General features: G+C 39.0%; 1 long non-coding RNA gene across 1 annotated transcript; it reads right to left on the bottom strand.

The window, feature by feature from the left end:
* Positions 1-20,378: 20,378 nt before the first annotated feature.
* On the bottom strand, positions 20,379-21,936 carry LOC143099971 (uncharacterized). Its single transcript, XR_012981778.1, has 3 exons — positions 21,482-21,936; positions 20,565-21,322; positions 20,379-20,472 (listed from the first exon to the last, which is right to left on the bottom strand). It is a non-coding gene; the product is annotated as an uncharacterized LOC143099971 (long non-coding RNA).

Below are 21,936 nucleotides of genomic sequence, written 5' to 3'. Positions count from 1 at the left end.
TGTGGAGTTGTAATCCTAAACGGATAACTTGATCGTATATGCATTCACCTTTACTGTTTCTCTCAAAAATGAGGTTCGTGTGTTGAAGAACTCCGTGTATCCTTACATTATTTTTACAACACCTGCGAAAATCGCTCACATTTTCTTCTTCTAGCGTGCAGTTGAGTTCTGTTGACATCAACTATGCGTCGCTTAACATACGTCACACACTCCGTTGCTCTGATTGGTTGTAGGTCTATCCAATTGAGTGCAGAGGCATTTTTTTCCTGTTTGGTTTGAAACACGCCCCATAATCACAGCTCTATGGAGCAGTATCAGACTCAAATTCTGACTAGAATTGAGTATGACTACGTCAGGCTAGTTTATCCTAGCCAAATACACGAAATGTAGAGCCCAAATGTGCTTTTCACTGTTGGTGTCAAGTGTGCCTTCGGTTTCCAAATGGGTGAATAATGCGTGATAGGAATTACTTACATCCCTCCAAACATCATCCCACAGTCTTTCAATTCTCTGGTTATGGGTGCTTCTTCCTCTCATAGCACTTCCCCTGTTGCTGCCAAGGAACACCTCCACATGCATTATTTTTGTTAGAGTGAATTACATGTGAATAATACAGTGTTGGGCAAGCTACTTGGGAATTGTAGTGAGCAAAACTATCAGTTACTCTGCCATGAATAAAACTTCACTACACAAAACTACCACCCCAGTCAAATGTAGCAAGCTTAGTAACACAAACACAGCAGTAGGCTAGTTCACTACATAGGAAGCTACTTTAAATTGTGCTAATTTCACATGACAAAAGTGTAGCTTGTTTGGCCAAGCTACTTCATATAAAGAAGTTAAGCTATTGAAAAATTACTTTATTCAGGAAATAGTGAAGCTACCACCAACACACTTATTACTAGCTAAGCTACAAGTAGCAACTGCCCAATAATAGGCTACAGTCTGTGCCACTTGTGTAAAATTTGCCGGCCAATGTTATATTAGTAATATTTGATTCATTTCTACAATAGCATTCTTGTGTCAGTTGTAATGTAAGTCAGTGTTATGGAATATGACTCATCAAGTCTCAGTTCATAGCCAGGTGAACACCTGAACACCTAGCAAGTACAATAACAAAGATCCTTGCTCCTTTTCAACCCTCTGGTAATATTGCATTCACAAAATACAACCAATAGTACGATAATGTTAAATCTTACTTGTGAAAAGTAATCCCCCGAGCCCTGTTTGCGATGGTCCGCCGATTTGAGCAGGAATATGCTGCACATTGCTCTGGCATCTTGTTTCTTCTGCTGCAACTATAGCGGCTGCATTTCCTGTTTCCAGCAGCCAATGCTGTGTCTACTCTGGCACAAAGGCTCTGGCATTGCAGCAAATCACCCAGACGTCATTTTTTTACCTCTGACGTCAGACGCAAAGTTTTTGCGCGTGGCACACGTAAAAATTTGACGTCTGACGCTCAGACGTCTATTTTTTACTCCTGAAGAAGTAAAAAATCTACACGTGGAGGCGTTATTTTGACAGACGTTTTGTCTTGAACGGCTTGCCATAGCCTTCACCTAAACAAACACAGATATCGGTTACACTAAAGACTAGGGCCAAAATGGCGTCAACATCTCAAACATGTTTGAAATCTATCCAAAACTGAAGTGCAGATGTCTGATGAAAAGTACTGTAGTAATTGATCTCTGTGTGCTTTTGTGTAGGTGAGTTGTGTTTGTTGTTTTCAGGGCGTAGATTTGCGTGGGGACCGAAGGACGCTCACATGCGCTACAAAAAGAGTTCAATCATTTCTCACTTCAGTGCTGCGGATCATCTCGTACAGATCTTGTAATGTTCAGTAGCCTATAAGGGTAAATCACGCTGATTTGAAGTTATCTATAATAACTACCAGTGAGCCGCAGTCTCCTGCGCAGCGCTTCAGCTTCACTTCACTACAAGGCGTATGAAGTGCGTCCAAATTCACCCATTCTTCTCTGTTGAACTCCTCGAGAAGTATGCTACTCATCACACATGTGTCACATGAAAGAGCCTTTTCTCAGCTTTTAAAGGGTGCTAGCTAGCCACTATTTGCTGTGATAAACAGTTTGCGAGACTTCTAGATTTAATAATTATTCTCTGCTCCCATCTCCAAATCCATTCGTCTTGTGGAATATCGTAGGCCTACACACTCTTCACGCAACACATGACAAACCATATCAGAATAAACAGCAGACCTTACCGAACACAACGGTGTAATGCATTCTCGTGTATAGTTAGCTGTTGTAATCTGATTTTGAAATAAATTGTAGCAAAATTCAACATGGTCTTTCGGCTTTAAGCATTTCTTAAACCTGAGCTGTGCTTACATCGCCTAGATATCTGTAAATATTAGAATCAGAGAATATACAGGCAGCTCATGGTTAAGAGTTTGTCAATGTAGCCTTAATGATTTCTTTTCACAAAATGCTAAGCGTGCATGTATTTAAGGTTCTTAAAACTGAGCTGTGCTTAAATGGGTCAATGATTTCATAACAGACCAAATAGAAAATAAATGTTAAATGTTAAATATAGCCTACATAACTATACATAATAAAATCAGATTATGTAGGCTATGTACACAGTATAGTTAGATCAAGTTGGACAGTAACACATTTTAATAATTTTATATATCTATAGTGGCTGGTGAAAGAGTGGTGGTGGTGGTGGTGGTGGTGGGGGGGGGGTTAGTGTGTCCCCACCAAAGCTCAAACCAAACCTAAGCCCTTGGTTGTTTTTGTAATTCTTTGTTGGTTATCAGTAGGGTGCACTAAGAAAGCACACATCACATGGCTGAGGCCCTAGTTTTAAATACACACTGGCGAGATGGTCACATGGCTGAGGGCTCTAACATGTAACAGTATGTGAAAAGTCAGGTAGCCAACTTGCTAAATGACATAAGAAATTGGCGTGTCATTCTACGCCGTTTGGTGATATCAGGCTGTATCACAAATGTCTTTGGGATGGGGCTATTAGATCTGCTGCTGTGAATGCATATAAGACCTACATCAGTGATACAAATCAAATTAATTCATTTTACATATTGTATAGACTATATTGGAGAACAGGGCCGTAGTATGGCAAGCCGATTGAGCATTTATTCTGATATCTTGATATCAGGCATAATTGTCATATACGTGTAAGCCATTTCTGTCAACTAGTTAACTAGTGAGCCATGTTTCTGTGAACTAGTTAACTAGTGAGGGCCAAAATATGCACACTAGTTCACTAGTGGGAGCCAAAAGGCTCACTAGTTAACTAGTGAACACATTTTAGCTTCACTAGTTAACTAGTGAGAGCCAGAAATGTCTACTAGTTAACTAGTAAAGGCCAAAATGCATACCAGTCAGCTAGTTGAAGGCTTTTGGGTCTCACTAGTTAACTAGTGACAGCCACAAATGTGCACATGTTTACTAGTGAAAGCAAAACACCTCACTAGTTAACTAGTTGCAGTAGGTCAATGTCACTAGTAAACTAGTGAACCATAAATGGCTTACTAGCTAGCTAGGTGATGGCAGTAGGCTCACTAGTTAACTAGTTGATGCATCATTTGTCCAAACTAGTTAACTAGTGAGGTCATAAATGTATACTAGTAAACTAGTTCAAGACAAAATTCACACTAGTGGCGCAGAATTCAAATTAGGAGGCGGAGAATTCTGGAAATTGAGGCTTTCTATTGGCTCCCTATGTCCAAATAGAACATGACAACCAATCACAGTGCAGAATTTCACGAAATCCCACCCACAACATTTGCATGTGGCACACAAGTTAACATGCTGGCCAAAGGTACTCTAGCTAGTAAACTAGTGGCTTCAGTATGACACTTACATGTAAACTAGTGATGGCAGAACTGCTCACTAGTTCACTAGTGAAGATACAAATGCCCACTAGTTAACTAGTGAGGTCTAAAAAGTGTCACTAGTTTACTAGTGTGCACCAAAACACCCACTAGTGAACTAGTGATGGCAATTTCCATTCGACTAGTTAACTAGTGAGGTGCAAAACGTGTCACTAGTTTACTAGTGTGCCCCAAAATGCCCACTAGTTAACTAGTGAAGGCCATTTCAGCCCCACTAGTTAACTAGTGAGATGCCAAAATGGTCACTTGTTAACATGTAAAGGCCAAAATAGGAGTTTACTAGTAAGGGTGTTGTGGGCCTTACTAGTTAACTAGTGGCATGCCTATTTTGTTCACTAGTTAACTAGTTACACCTAAAAACACAAACAAGCTGACCGTTTTTGTCCACTAGTTAACTAGTGGAACAATTTAAGTCTCACTAGTTTGCATGTGTGGCAGTGAAGCAGCTCACTTGTTAACTAGTGTGCATAAGACACACACGGCAGTGGCTGTTTTTGGAGCTATCTAGTTCACTAGTAATGCAAAAGGTACTCTTACTAGTTAACTAGTGACACATTGGCCTTCACTAGTTACCTAGTTGACATGTTTGGCCTTACTAGTTTACTAGTAATGGAACAGGACATGCTTACTAGTTAACTAGTGAGCATATCTGCATTATTAATGCCTTTCACTAGCTTATAGAGGGCATTTTGAGCCTTACATGTTAACTAGTGAGGACAAAACACTGTCCATAATGAACTAGCAGGAGAAAAATGCCCCTCACAGTAGTAAACTAGTGGAATTTGAATAAATACACAAACGGCTGGCATTTTGTGCAACTAGTTAACTAGTGGGACGTAACATTGGCCACTAGTTTACTAGTGCGCAATGTCGCACTTGCATGCAAATGAAGAAGGCGGAACAAGGATTTTGATTGGTCCATTTAGGACTCAGAAACCTAGAAAACATGCCTGACTTCGTCCAGGCTGTTCTAAGAGCAAACTTTTATAAACTAAGATCGTTTGAGCATAAAAATATGTTTTGATAACACGTCTAGTGACAAAGTTGTGGTGTATTGCTGTAATCTTCGTTCAGTTAATGTCTACAATCTTTAATTTTTCAGTTATTAGTCTGAAAATCGCGATAAAACTGGAGGCATTTGTATATGGTTGCCTAGCAACAAAACGTTTCAGTAACATGAACATTGATGATAGCATTGCTGATGTGGCAAGACTAGCTCAAGTGGTTAAGCAGCAGGACTTCATGTGGGAGACCAGGGTTCAATTCTTTACCAGTGTATGGAGTTTTTTTCTTGATCTTTGAGCTTTTAATTACTTTTGAAACTATGTGCAGTTAATGTGTACAATCTTTTGTTTTTCAGTTATTAATCAGAAAAGCGTGACTGAATGGATACATTTATGTCTGTGGTTGCCTAGCAACAATAAACAAAGAATAGGCCTAATATTAAAATCGATCCCTTGAATCTTTGGTGTGGATCACTAAGAGCTCACTTGTTAAAGCATGGGGTTTCCCTGTTATTATTAAAAACCATTTTGACAGAATATGAGATACTGCATACTGTAGGCTCTGCTTTACTATCTATACTGAAGTACCGTTGCAGAGCAGTGTGTCACTTTAGCCACTACCCACCCTCATTAGAATTTGCATAATAGCCGTTTCAGGCACTAGTTAACTAGTGAGCTGCTTCACTGCCACACATGCAAACTAGTGAGACTTCAATTGTTCCACTAGTTAACTAGTGGACAAAAACGGTCAGCTTGTTTCTCTTTTTAGGTGTAACTAGTTAACTAGTGAACAAAATATACATGCCACTAGTTAACTAGTAAGGCCCACAACACCCTCACTAGTAAACTAGTGGGTATTTTGGCCTTTACATGTTAACAAGTAACCATTTTGGCATCTCACTAGTTAACTAGTGGGGCTGAAATGGCCTTCACTAGTTAACTAGTGGGCATTTTGGGGCACACTAGTAAACTAGTGACACTTTTTGCACCTCACTAGTTAGCTAGTCGAATGGAAATGGCCATCACTAGTTCACTAGTGGGTGTTTTGGTGCACACTAGTAAACTAGTGACACTTTTTAGACCTCACTAGTTAACTAGTGGGCATTTGTGTCTTCACTAGTTAACTAGTGAGCAGTTCTTCCTTCACTAGTTTACATGTAAGTGTCACACTGAAGCCACTAGTTTACTAGTTAAAGTTCCTTTGGCCAGCATGTTAACTTGTGTGCCACATGCAAATGTTGTGGGTGGGATTTTGTGAAATTCTGCGCTGTGATTGGTTGTCATGTTCTATTTGGACATAGGGAGCCAATAGAAAACCTCAATTTCCAGAGTTCTCCGCCTCCTAATTTTAATTCTGCGCCACTAGCTGACTAGTGTGAATTTAGACTTCAACTAGTTTACTAGTATACATTTATGACCTCACTAGTTAACTAGTTTGGACAAAGGATGCATCAACTAGTTAACTAGTGAGCCTGCTGCCATCACCTAGCTAGCTAGTAAGCCATTTATGGTTCACTAGTTAACTAGTGACATTGACCTACTCCAACTAGTTAACTAGTGAGAAGTTTTGCCTTCACTAGTAAACATGTGCACATTTTTGGCTGTCACTAGTTAACTAGTGAGACCCAAAAGCCTTCAACTAGCTGACTGGTATGCTTTTTGGCCTTTACTAGTTAACTAGTGGACATTTCTGGCTCTCACTAGTTAACTAGTGAAGCTAATATGTAATCACTAGTTAACTAGTGGGCATTTATGCTGTCACTAGTTAACTAGTGTGCACAAACATGGCTCACTAGTTAACTAGTTGACAAAAATGGCTTGCATGTTGGCCTGATATCAAGATATAAGAATAAATGCCCAAGCGGCTGGCCAAATTACATAGAAGTTAACAAGTGGGAATTTGACATTCAGTAGTCAGCTAGTAAACATTTTTGTACCTTACTAGTCGACTAGTAAAATATAGAAGTCTTTAAACTAGTTAACTAGTGCACATTTCAGTGTCCACTAGTTAACTAGTGAACATGCTGAGCATTACTAGTTAACTAGTAAGATATGAAACATATGAACTAGTTAACTAGAGAGAATTTGGGCCTTACTAGTTAACTAGTGAGCATTTTGGCTGTCACTAGTTAACTAGTTCACACAGAAATGGCTCACTAGTTAACTAGTGGACAGAAATGTCTTGCATGTACATGACAATTATGCCTGATATCAAGATATCTGAATAAATGCTCAATCGGCTTGCCATATTACTATCTATACTGAAGTACCGTTGCAGAGCAGTGTGTCACTTTAGCCACTAGGGGCACCCATCAGGACCTGATCGCGAGGCTATGAACAGTAAATTTACATTTAGACTGGGTGGGATTCTTACATAATACCCAATAGGAGTCTTCTACCCACCCTCTCATTAGAATTTGCATAATAGCCGTTTCAGGCACTAGTTAACTAGTGAGCTGCTTCACTGCCACACATGCAAACTAGTGAGACTTCAATTGTTCCACTAGTTAACTAGTGGACAAAAACGGTCAGCTTGTTTCTCTTTTTAGGTGTAACTAGTTAACTAGTGAACAAAATATACATGCCACTAGTTAACTAGTAAGGCCCACAACACCCCCACTAGTAAACTAGTGGGTATTTTAGCCTTTACATGTTAACAAGTAACCATTTTGGCATCTCACTAGTTAACTAGTGGGGCAGAAATGGCCTTCACTAGTTAACTAGTGGGCATTTTGGGGCACACTAGTAAACTAGTGACACTTTTTGCACCTCACTAGTTAACTAGTGGGCATTTGTGTCTTCACTAGTTAACTAGTGAGCAGTTCTGCCTTCACTAGTTTACATGTAAGTGTCACACTGAAGCCACTAGTTTACTAGTTAAAGTTCCTTTGGCCAGCATGTTAACTTGTGTGCCACATGCAAATGTTGTGGGTGGGATTTTGTGAAATTCTGCGCTGTGATTGGTTGTCATGTTCTATTTGGACATAGGGAGCCAATAGAAAGCCTCAATTTCCAGAGTTCTCCGCCTCCTAATTTTAATTCTGTGCCACTAGCTGACTAGTGTGAATTTAGGCTTCAACTAGTTTACTAGTATACATTTATGACCTCACTAGTTAACTAGTTTGGACAAAGGATGCATCAACTAGTTAACTAGTGAGCCTGCTGCCATCACCTAGCTAGCTAGTAAGCCATTTATGGTTCACTAGTTAACTAGTGACATTGACCTACTCCAACTAGTTAACTAGTGAGAAGTTTTGCCTTCACTAGTAAACATGTGCACATTTTTGGCTGTCACTAGTTAACTAGTGAGACCCAAAAGCCTTCAACTAGCTGACTGGTATGCATTTTGTCCTTTACTAGTTAACTAGTGGACATTTATGCTGTCACTAGTTAATAAGTGTGCACAAACATGGCTCACTAGTTAACTAGTTGACAAAAATGGCTTGCATGTTGGCCTGATATCAAGATATCAGAATAAATGCCCAAGCGGCTGGCCAAATTACATAGAAGTTAACAAGTGGGAATTTGACATTCAGTAGTCAGCTAGTAAACATTTTTGTACCTTACTAGTTGACTAGTAAAATATAGAAGTCTTTAAACTAGTTAACTAGTGCACATGCTGAGCATTACTAGTTAACTAGTAAGATATGAAACATATGAACTAGTTAACTAGAGAGAATTTGGTTCTTACTAGTTAACTAGTGAGCATTTTGGCTGTCACTAGTTAACTAGTTCACACAGAAATGGCTCACTAGTTAACTAGTGGACAGAAATGGCTTGCATGTACATGACAAGTATGCCTGATATCAAGATATCTGAATAAATGCTCAATCGGCTTGCCATACCGTAGTCACCGTAGACATTGAGGGGGACGTGTCCCCCCCAATATTCAAATATGACCAAAATGTCCCCCCCAATATACGGACATAGAAAAAAAAGAAAGAAAGAATAAAGCGCTATACTAGGCCTACAGGAAACCAACACGCATCAGAAATGTAATCAAACGTAACTAACGCCCAAATTAGTGACCTATGGTTCCAGAGTAGCCTACACCCCTGAGTGGTTTGTCCTGGTGATTTTCCGTTTTTCGTTAGTGGCGTGCGCTATCAAAAGCTTCCATTTACTGCACCCTACTGCGGTGAGGTAGGGCTGTCAACAATATCGCAAAAGCTACCGGTACAATTTTCACAAAACTTATTGGAAAGGTGTAGCACAGGCTAAGGAAATCCCATACATGTTTGGAGCCGATCAGACTGAAAGGGAACATTTTCCATATTGTAGCCTATTCTCGTAATGATAGCGAAAGTGAAACGTTTTATTTTAAATGATGAATTTGTGCAAGCCTGTGTCATTTCTTTCACGTCTTTCAACATAAATAATGCATTCATATGCTAGTAGTAATGCCAGAAATTACCGTTTATAGGCCTCTTAGAAATTATTGTTGCATCTTGCATATTATTTAGATGCGCACTCAATCGCGCATCCATGCAGGCAAAACGTGATCAAATGTGGCGACAGCACACAAGTTGGAAAAAACGTTTACAATGTGATGATAGCCTACAGTTAATGTGAATCGCGGACAATAACCAAACAAAGGAATTTGCACCTGCATTCACCAATTAAAGGCTGTAGTAGGCCTAGTGTTTCTACATGTTGGCACAAAACGTAATTTCTGTCAGGAGCCAGTCTATAATGCATACAGGGGTAACATGAAGTGAGTCAGACAGAAGAGGGGCCTGTCTTAGTAGCCTATTCCTGAATCCTGTCCCTTTCAAACTGTTAAAATTGTGTGATTAGCCGCCAGCATAATAAAATCTAAATTAAAAGACAAAATCTTATTAGGCCAAACCTATGAGTCTAAGCCTTAGTTTAATCTTCAGGTGTAAGTAATAAGTCAAAGAACCACATTCTGTGTAATATAAAGGTTATCATAAGATACTCTAGTTTGTAATCTCTTTTAAAGTATACATTTTGAACACAAATGGAGTCACGGGTCCAGGGATGGATTACTGAATGGGCTTACTGGGCCCAAGAGCTCAGGGGGCCCTGAAGCCCAAGCCTCTGTGTGAAGTTGCTTCTTCTCCACCCTTCTCTTTTCACAAAACTCACCAGAAGTCATCTGGTGGGTCATTTAAAAAAAAAAAAAAAAATCTTCCGTGGGAGAATGCCTCAGGACCCCTCTATCTGAAGGGGGGGGGGGGGCATCTGTGCCCAGGGGTTCATAATCCATCCGTGCCATGCCTATGTCCGTCAAAAGTTTGGAATACCCTAATTGACTGACCTAACTAACGACTTGTTTGTGATTGTTAATAATATTTTTGCATGGTAGGAAATGTATTGAAATTCCCCCCCCAATGTTGACATCATGACTACGGCCTTGCTCAACTCATTCTTTTAGGATTGGTGCAGCCACCACTGCAGCAAATAACGGTCTGTCCGACAAGCCCTTAAAACTCTTGGCCCGTTGGTCCTCCGACGCCTATCACTCATATCAGATCAAATCTCTGATCTGAGGAAGCGCACCTCGCGCACTCCCATTGAATTTGCTCAGCGTGGTTCTTGCCATAGGGTCCTTCATCTTCAAATGCAATTTTTGGGGTGTATGGCGGAATCCTGCCCGACTCCTGCCTGCACAGTCGACTCCGGCACGATTCCGCGAAGCCCTTCAGGACCATGGCCAGAGACCTCGCCAAACATGCTTTTCTATTATGCTTTTATGTCTTTATGCAAAATCAGGAATGTGAACTAGTGAAAGTTTTATAACGCAAAAAACGCAAACGCAACTTCCTGCAAAACCCCAGTACAATTCTGCAACATGTCCCGTGAGACAAGCCAAGTGTGGACTAGGCCTGTCAAACTTGATTCCTTTTAAGGATCCGGGTTATTCTGAGTCACTCACTAAACTGATCCGGGTTGAACGAGTCACTTGAGTCACTTGAGTCAGTATTGCTAAATCGCAAAGAAATTCAGTCCTACGTTCAAGCAGTGCAGTGGGGTGCTTCATTTCGTTAAGTGCCTTCTCATGTTGGATGTGGATCCTCCATGATTTGAAACCAGGTTTTTGCTGTAGTTGCATTTAGCCTAAGAGTTTTGCTCTCCTGGTCAAAGTGCATCCACACATTGTTCATCTTTTTGGTGCTCATGTTCAGAAACTTTGATTTTATTGACAGGGAGGGTAGCCTATATTATAATAATTAATTAGAGTGCATGAAAATGCACTCTACTGTTCTTCCTAGGCTTCTTCTTCTTATTAGAGTGCATGAAAATGCACTCTACTGTTCTTCCTAGGCTTCTTCTTCTTCTTATTATAGTGCATGAAAATGCACTATACTGTTCTTCCTAGGCTTCTTATTACAGTGCATGAAAATGCACTGTACTGTTCTTCCTAGGCTTCTTCTTCTTCTTCTTCTTCTTCTTCTTATTAGAGTGCATGAAAATGCACTCTACTGTTCTTCCTAGGCTTCTTCTTATTATTCTTCTTCTTCTAACGCAGTTAATGCAGCTTCAACTGTTTAACGTAGAAACTTCATTCAAACTGCGTTGCGTAGGTCTTACTTATGACATGTGGGCTTTGTATTTTTCATCTTTGTAACTTTTATACTTTTTAAACTATTAATTAAAAACTACTCAAAATTTCCCCATAGACTTAACATGGGCTGATGACATCACAATGGACTAATTAACTTGATTTGCACCTGTATCTTCTTCCAGCTGCTCATCTAGGCCCCATCAAAGAATCAGTTCAACTGATTGCACCTGTATCAACTGCTTTCTACTGAACTAGACCAACTCTCTCTGTGTCTCTACATTCTACAAGGATATAAGACACATTTCATCCAACTTTCTATCCATTCATTCTCTTCAAACCATTCACTCATCCACCCATTAAACTATCCATCAACATCCATTAAACAATCTGCCTATCAACATCCATTCTACTTTCTGTCTATCAACATCCATTACACTATCTACATTTAACTTTTAAACTATATACTCTGTCTCAGGCTTTAAGCATACAATATGGCTCTATTAAGACTGCCGTTAAGCAATTAGAATCCTAGGCCAGGTGGCCAGGCCACCTGCACCCTATCAGTTTCTCAGGCTAACCTTTTAAACTATCCAGCTATTTGACTGTTCAGTCAGTCCAACTATATTAAACCTCATCTACCTAGTTCAGTCATTCCAACTATATTAAACCTCATCTACCTAACAAATAATTTAACCTTTTACACTATCCACCTATTTAACCGTTCAGTCATTCCAACTATATTAAACCTCATCTACCTAGTTCAGTCATTCCTATATTAAACCTCATCTACCTAGTTCAGTCATTCCAACTATATTAAACCTCATCTACCTAGCAAATAATTTAACCATTTGAATCCTATGGCAGGTGTTCGGGCCACCTGCATCAACTGCCAGTCTCAGGCTTTAAGCATACAAACTGGCCCTATTAAGACTACACATCCTGTTCAACTGCTTCCTCTGCCAAAAACTGTTTCAAAATAAAAGTCCTCACTACAATATTTCACTGTTAAACAATTTAACCCTTTAAACTACTGAACTTTTTAAAGGTTCAGCCATTGTAACTGTTACTTGTCATCAACTATGACTCCTAACCACTGTAGCTAGTTAGCATGGTTAACATAGTTAGCATGTTAGCATGTTAGCATGCTAGTTAGCATTTTTAGCAAAACTGTTAAAAATGATTAGCTAAGTTAGCTAAGTAACGTGGTTAGCATAGTTAGCATGCTAGCGTGTTAGCATGCTAGTTAGCATTTTTAGCAAAACTGCTAAAAATGATTAGCTAAGTTAACTAAGTAACGTGGTTAGCATAGTTAGCATGCTAGCATGTTAGCATGCTAGTTAGCATAGTTAGCAAAACTGTTAAAAATGATTAGCTAAGTTAGCTAAGTAACATGGTTAGCATAGTTAACATGCTAGCATGTTAGCATGCTACTTAGCATTTTTAACAAAACTGTTAAAAATGATTAGCTAAGTTAGCTAAGTAACGTGGTTAACATAGTTAGCATGCTAGCGTGTTAACATGCTAGTTAGCATTTTTAGCAAAACTGCTAAAAATGATTAGCTAAGTTAGCTAAGTCACATGGTTAGCATAGTTAGCATGTTAGCATGCTAGTTAGCATTTTTTACAAAACTGCTAAAAATGATCAGCTAAGTTAGCTATGTCACATGGTTAGCATAGTTAGCATGCTAGCATGCTAGTTAGCATTTTTAACATAACTGCTAAAAATGATTAGCTAAGTTAGCAAAGTCACATAGTTAGCATAGTTAGCATGCTAACATGTTAGCATAACTGCTAAAAATGATTAGCGAAGTTAGCTAAGTCATATGGTTAGCATAGTTAACATTTTAACATTGTTAGCATGCTAGTTAGCATAGTAACTTGGTTAACATTATTATCTTTGTTAACATAGTTAGCATAACTGCTAGCAAAAATTGGAGCCATTCCAACTGTTAGTTATCGTCAACTATCTGCCTAAATAATTTAACCATTTCAATTATCAACCTATTTAACTGTTCAGTCATTCCAACTATATTAAACCTTATCTACCAAGCAAATAATTTAACCATATAAACTCATCATATTTTTGCATTTTCATGCACTGTATTTCCTTCAGGAAATGCTTTTCTAGTTCTTATTATTCTTCTTCTAACGTAGCTAATGCAGCTTCAACCATTTAACGTAGAAACTTCATTCAAACTATGTTACATAGGTCTTACTTAGGACATGTAGGCTTTGTATTTTTCATCTTTGTAACTTTTATACTTTTTAAACTATTAATTATTAACTTTTATAAAATCCCCATAGACTTAACATGGGCTGATGACATCACAATGGACTAATTAACTTGATTTGCACCTGTATCTTCTTCCAGCTGCTCATCTAGGCCCCATCAAAGAATCAGTTCAACTGATTGCACCTGTATCAACTGCTTTCTACTGAACTAGACCAACTCTCTCTGTGTCTCTACATTCTACAAGGATATAAGACACATTTCATCCAACTTTCTATCCATTCATCCTCTTCAAACCATTCACTCATCCACAAATTAAACTATCCATCTACATCCATTAAACAATCTGCCTATCAACATCCATTCAACTTTCTGTCTATCAACATCCATTACACTATCTACATTTAACTTTTAAACTATATACACTGTCTCAGGCTTTAAGCATACAATATGGCTCTATTAAGACTGCCGTTAAGCAATTAGAATCCTAGGCCAGGTGGCCAGGCCACCTGCACCCTATCAGTTTCTCAGGCTAACCTTTTAAACTATCCAGCTATTTGACTGTTCAGTCAGTCCAACTAAATTAAACCTCATCTACCTAGTTCAGTCATTCCAACTATATTAAACCTCATCTACCTAGCAAATAATTTAACCTTTTACACTATCCACCTATTTAACCGTTCAGTCATTCCAACTATATTAAACCTCATCTACCTAGTTCAGTCATTCCAACTATATTAAACCTCATCTACCTAGTTGTCATTCCAACTATATTAAACCTCATCTACCTAGCAAATCATTTAACCATTTGAATCCTATGGCAGGTGGGCCACCTGTTTCAACTGCCATTCTCAGGCTTTAAGCATACAAACTGGCCCTATTAAGACTACACATCCTGTTCAACTGCTTCCTCTGCCAGAAACTGTTTCAAAATAAAAGTCCTCACTACAATATTTCACTGTTAAACAATTTAACCCTTTAAACTACTGAACTTTTTAACTGTTCAGCCATTGTAACTGTTACTTGTCATCAACTATGACTCCTACCCACTGTAGCTAGTTAGCATGGTTAGCATAGTTAGCATACTAGCATGTTAGCATGCTAGCATGTTAGCATGCTAGTTAGCATTTTTAGCAAAACTGCTAAAAATGATTAGCTAAGTTAGCTAAGTCACATGGTTAGCATAGTTAGCATGCTAGCATGTTAGCATGCTAATTAGCATTTTTTACAAAACTGCTAAAAATGATTAGCTAAGTTAGCTAAGTCACATGGTTAGCATAGTTAGCATGCTAGCATGTTAGCATGCTAGTTAGCATTTTTAGCAAAACTGCTAAAAATGATTAGCTAAGTTAGCTAAGTCACATGGTTAGCATAGTTAGCATGTTAATTAGCATAGTTATCATAACTAATAAAAATGATTAGCTAGGTTAGCTAAGTCATATGATTAGCATAGTTAACATTTTAACATTGGTAGCATGTTAGTTAGTATAGTAACTTGGTTAGCATTATTATCTTTGTTAACATAGTTAGCATAACTACTAGAAAACATTGGAGCCATTCCAACTGTTAGTTATCATCAACTATCTGCCTAAATAATTTAACCATTTCAATTATCAACCTATTTAACTGTTTAGTCATTCCAACTATATTAAACCTGATCTACCAAGCAAATAATTTAACCATATGAACTCATCATATTTTTGCATTTTCATGCACTGTATTTCCTTCAGGAAATGCTTTTCTAGTTATTCTTCTTCTTCTAACGCAGTTAATGCAGCTTCAACCGTTTAACGTAGAAACTTCATTCAAACTGCGTTGCGTAGGTCTTACTTATGACATGTGGGCTTTGTATTTTTCATCTTTGTAACTTTTATACTTTTTAAACTATTAATTAAAAACTGCTCAAAATTTCCCCATAGACTTAACATGGGCTGATGACATCACAATGGACTAATTAACTTGATTTGCACCTGGTATCATCTTCCAGCTGCTCATCTAGGCCCCATCAAAGAATCAGTTCAACTGATTGCACCTGTATCAACTGCTTTCTACTGAACTAGACCAACTCTCTCTGTCTCTCCATTCTACAAGGATATAAGACACATTTCCTCCAACTTTCTATCCATTCATCCTCTTCAAACCATTCACTCATCCACCCATTAAACTATCCATCAACATCCATTAAACAATCTGCCTATCAACATCCATTCAACTTTCTGTCTATCAACATCCATTACACTATCTACATTTAACTTTTAAACTATATACTCTGTCTCAGGCTTTAAGCGTACAATATGGCTCTATTAAGACTGCCGTTAAGCAATTAGAATCCTATGGCAGGTGTTCGGGCCAGCTGCATCAACTGCCAGTCTCAGGCTTTAAGCATACAAACTGGCCCTATTAAGACTACACATCCTGTCCAACTGCTTCCTCTGCCAAAAACTGTTTCAAAATAAAAGTCCTCACTACAATATTTCACTGTTAAACAATTTAACCCTTTAAACTACTGAACTTTTTAACTGTTCAGCCATTGTAACTGATACTTGTCATCAACTATGACTCCTACCCACTGTAGCTAGTTAGCATGGTTAGCATGTTAGCATGCTAGTTAGCATTTTTAGCAAAACTGCTAAAAATGATTAGCTAAGTTAGCTAAGTCACATGGTTAGCATAGTTAGCATGCTAGCATGTTAGCATGCTAGTTAGCATTTTTTACAAAACTGCTAAAAATGATTAGCTAAGTTAGCTAAGTCACATGGTTAGCATAGTTAGCATGCTAGCATGCTAGTTAGCATTTTTTGCAAAACTGCTAAAAATGATTAGCTAGGTTAGCTAAGTCACATGGTTAACATAGTTAGCATGTTAGCATTGCTAACATGCTAGTTAGCATAACTACTAAAAATGAAAACATTAGCTAAGTTAACTAAGTTAAGTTTTATCCACCTATTTAACCGTTCAATCATTCCAACTATATTAAACCTTATCTACCAAGCAAATCATTTAACCATATAAACTATCCACCTATTTAACTGTTCAGTCACTCCAACTATATTAAACCTCATCTACCTAGCAACCAATATAGTTTGTTTTTACTCTGTATGATATTTTACATCATATTTTTTGCATTTTCATGCACTGTATTTCCTTCAGGAAATGCTTTTCTAGTTATTTGTTGTTGTTTTGTTAACAATAGAAAATTTGCCTAGGTCTAATGCTACTCTGCTACAATGTTTATTACCACTACTATATACTAATAGTAGGCTACTAGGAATCTATTCTAATAGGTATTATAGGCAGCTAATACTAGGCAACTAATATTATTAGCCTATTAATCATAGCTATACATATATATATATATATATATATAATGTTAGGTAGCCTAATATAATATCATATATAATATAATATAATATAATATAAAATAGCCTAATATAATAGCATCAAAACCTCCACCCACTCACGGGAAAGAAAGCAGTTTGAGCCAGACTGTTTATTTATTGTCTTAACCTAGCCTAAGCAATTGACTTTCAATGTAGACATAGAAACAGGAACGTAGAAATGCCCTGCAGTGAATAAATTATTATTGTTGTTATTATTATTATTATTACTACTACTACTACTACTACTATTCTCATTAGGCCTATTATTATTATCACCTTGACACGAGTAGAAACTAGGCTACTTGCTCGTCTACAGATCCACTCATGACAATGTAGCCGGCTGATTCAACTGACTCGCACTCATAACAACATAATGTAACCGGTCCGCCCGGCTTATCCAAATGACCCAGGTAGGCTAGCCTACTCAAGCAACTCCATAAAGAGCTTGCAATGTTTCGGACATTGCAACTGTCTTCGCGACCTAATTGCATTTTAAAGTAGGCTATGCGTGCAGAATATATGTTATTTCAGAAGTGAAAGCATGGCTTTTGTTGTGGATTTTCTTTTAACCTTGACGAGGAGTTACTCGTTCCTCTAAAGATCCACTCATGACAACGTAGCCGGCTGATTCGGCTGACTCGCACTCATAACAACAACGTAACCGGCCCGCTTGGCTGATCCGACTGGCTAGCCTACTCTCCATACAGAGCTTGCAATGTTTCGGACTGTCTTCGCGACCTAATTGCATTTTTAAGTAGGCTATGCGTGCAGAATATATGTTATTTCAGAAGTGAACGCATGGCTTTTGTTGTGGATTTTCTTTAAACCTCGACGAGGAGTTACTCACTCCTCTAAAGATCCACTCATGACAACGTAGCCGGCTGATTCGGCTAACTCGCACTCATAACAACGTAACCGGCCCGCCCTGCTGATCCAACTGACCCGGCTAGCCTGAGCAGCTCCATACAGAGCTTGCAATGTTTCGGACTGTCTTCGCGACCTAATTGCATTTAAAAGTAGGCTATGCATACGTGTAGAACATTGTATGTTATTTCAGAAGTGAATGAATGGCTTTTGTTGTGGATTTGCTTTTCACCTTGACGAGGAGTTACTCGCTCGTCTACAGATCCACTCATGACAACGTAGCCGGCTGATTCGGCTGACTCGCACTCATAACAACATAACGTAACCGCCCGGCCCAGCGATCCGACTAACCCGGGTATACAAATCAGCTCCATTAAGAGTGTGCAATGTTTCGGACTGTCTGCGCGACCTAATTGCATTTTAATATGCTACATCTATACACCAAATCTAAAGTATGCCTAGGCTACATGCAGAACATTGAATGTTATTTAAGAGGTGAAGAATGGCTTTTGTTGTGGAATTGCTTTTCACTTTGAGGAGGAGCTACTCGCTCGTCTACAGCCACTCATGACAACGTAGCCGTAGCCGACTCGTACTCAATGTAGCCTAACCGGCCAGCTGATCCGACTAAACCGGCTCTGCGGGAAGTTAACCAGTTATCTCAGACTGCCTGCTCACTCAGTCGCTTGAGTTGATTTGTGGAGTTGTGGTTATCCTACCTACGAAATTGTTACATTTTTGGCAGCTATGATGGCTAGTAGGCTAGCTAATGTTGCAAGAGGTTTGTGTGTGGCGCTGTTTATCGTTTTAGATTGAATTGTAGTAGGACTCAACTGATCCGAGTTAATGATACTAGAGACTCGCGACTCATGGGTTAATTTAAAGATACGGGTGAAAGATCCGAGTGAATCACGACTCAAACAGGCGTAGTGTGGACTGTAGCTGGAGGTGTCCGGGTCTGTCTGCTGTATTTTTTAGCTCCTCCTGTCTGACAATGATCAAGTAAGGCTATCAAGTCACAGTCCATCTCGAGCAGGCCTTATGACTATTTTCAAAGTTATTCAAAGCAGTTTTTAAGCTACTGGGATAGGATCCCCCTAAAGTTGCGAAGAATTTGAATTTTACACAACTCACAACTGTCATAAATATCACTCATGGGTAGCACCCTTCCCCCTTCAATGCTGGGCCCCTTCGTCCCGGATTACTTAGTTTGGCTGAGTAGGCTGATATAGGAAGTCTGTTGGTTGCTCCAAACATTTCAAACATTCTTAAAACTTTTTTGAGAATGATGGCGGCTACCGTGCTCTTGGGCACGCAATGCATTTAATGCTGCAGAAATATTCCTGTATCTTTCCCCAGATCTGTGTCTTGACCCAATGCTGTTTTGCAGGTCTACAGACAATTCTATCACCTTGTGGCTTTGTGTTCACTGACATACATCAACTATGAGACCTTATAGACAGACATGTGCCTCTCCTAATAATGTCCGACGAATTCATTTAGGCACAGATGGACTCCAATGAAGTTGTGGAAGCATTTATTATGACCGCCGCGCAGCAAAGCGGCGTACAGGGGTACACGAAACTTGGTGGGCATGTAACCCCACATGGATAGCATGGAACCATCGTTTTTCGTTTTGATCTGTAGCCCCCCCGCTGGACTGGACCCCCCGAAAGGAGGGTAGGGCAGACACAGTTTTCTGTGAATATCTCGAAAACCATAGGGCCTAGGAGGTCCACCTTTTTTATGTATGTTGGTCTTAAGGGGGCATGTCAACCCATCCCATTACCTCTTATTTCATGTATAGCGCCACCTAGTTAAAAATTAAAAAGCAAAAAATTAGGTGTTTTCATCTGTAGCCCCCCCGCTGGACTGGACCCCCCGAAAAGAGGATAGGGCAGACACAGTTCTCTGTGAATATCTTGAGAACTGTAGGGCATAAGATGACCATTTTTTTCCGTATGTTTGCCTCCAGGGGTCATGTTAACCCATTTCATGTGCACACATGTGCACAAACAGATACACACACACACACACATACATTCACAGTAATCATACGTATGACACATACTCACACAGTAGACATATGTACGCTTGCATGCACAGGCACATACGCAGGCACACACACAAGCACGCACACACACACACACACACACACACACACACACACACACACACACACACTCACACACACCCACACCCACACACATAACATAAACATAACACAAACAATCAAGTATTTCTCAGAATTATGAACAGGCAAGATGGAGGTGGGGTTGTATAAAATGAATTTTACATGTGAAATCTATGAACTAATCATGTTTTGGTACTTGTTGTCTAGCAGATACCCGTGAGAATTGAGTGTGGATAATGCAATTTAGTGAGACAGTTAGAATCATATAGGCCTTTCAGCGTGATTTCTTTTTGTGGAAAAATTTTGCTGGACTGGGCGGCGGTCATATTTTGTACCGCTCTGCGGTACATCTAGTTTACATAAATTTACAAGAAACTCCAAACACCTGTTTGTTTGTGGAATATTGTGTGTAGATTGATGTAAAAAAAATAATTCCATCCATTTTAAGATGAGTCTGAAACATAACAAGATATGGAAAACGTGAAAGGCTCTGAAAACATTCTGGTTGCATTGTATATAGTCTTGCATGTCTGATGGATTACTCACATCATTTCACAGCTACATGACAGCCTTTCTTTTCTTCACTTGCTGTGTTATCATGTGCCTTTTCACACTGGACCTGCTGGGTACAAAAGCACTTAATATACATGTCTTCATGTCCACCTGTTCAGATCTGTACTGTAAGATTGCATAACGCCCTCTCACAAAACAGGGGTATGGGAAAAGGGCTGGTGTACAATTGCACATACTGTAAAGACAAACAAATAAACACGGTAAGACAAACAAAAACAAACAAATAGAAACATGCTCACATCAAGACTACAAGGGAGACCATCTGTATCCCACTTCGGCAGCAGTGGTGGGTTGTGCAGAACCATCAAACAGCTCAGCCTGTACCACTTGACCAGCAGTGCAGAGACGTCTTTCTGCTCATCTTTAATAAACTCCTGTGGATTAAAAATAGTTACTATTAAATTGTAGAAAACATTTGGCATAGATACAAGTTATAATGCACAAAATGCAATAATGCACAAAATGAAATCAGTCATTGCAGAATTATAAAAGATAGTTTCACCCATCTTGCTGTCTTATCCAAGTCATATGAAAATAACTGGTCCCTACTGCCTCCAAGTGGGCACAGAAGGTAAATTCATCAGAAATAATCTTGGTCAAGATGTGCCAACAGTGACAGTTTTCATCCATGTGAATGGATATTACCTGAATCATCCTGCAATGGTGAGATTCACTGTAGTTGTACAGAGCTGTCTGGAGATTGCTGACACAAGCTGCAGATGACCTGGTGTCTATGTTGGGGGATATCACTTTTCATTTTAGATCATGATACAGCCCTGATATGAATAGCAGTCATTTTCATGCATAAAAACTCTAAAGCGGGCATGTAGTGTGTATTTATTTTATCTGGAGAAGGAAATATGGATAAATCATTGATATCAAATATGTACTTTATCTGGGAAAATATGTTGTAGCTCCTCTTGTTTTTTCGTTGTGTCCCGTTTTGCAATATCAAATGTCCACTAAAGAAAAGCATAATATTCAACATTATTTATCATAGCTATTCAATGTCACAAGTGAGTCATATATCACATGATACCTCCCATTATCTATTTTCTAGTTTTATTTTATGGTTTTCACTTATGGTTCACTTATACTGGATGTTCCAAATAAGTATTATGAGTATTATGAGTGGTTTTTGGTTTACAGTGTCTCTCAATTAATGATAGCAGCAGAAGTCTTTACTCAGAGGTGCAAGTGCTGAGAGGTGCAAGTGCTGACTCTCTTAGAAAGCTTCAATGTCCTTGAGGAGCAATTTGGGTTGCAGTAACAGCAGCAAATACATGCTATAATGTTGTAAATATGCACAGTGTATATAGTACACACTTGCTAACATCACAGTTGC

The sequence above is a fragment of the Alosa pseudoharengus genome, unplaced genomic scaffold, assembly GCF_046254945.1.
Source record: "Alosa pseudoharengus isolate Yale_2024_CS ecotype anadromous, Long Island Sound unplaced genomic scaffold, YU_APseudo_1.1 YU_APseudo_1.1_scf_3, whole genome shotgun sequence".
NCBI lineage: Eukaryota > Metazoa > Chordata > Actinopteri > Clupeiformes > Clupeidae > Alosa > Alosa pseudoharengus.
The sequence above is the reverse complement of the archived record's forward strand: the minus strand, read 5'-3'. Positions and strand labels throughout refer to the sequence as shown.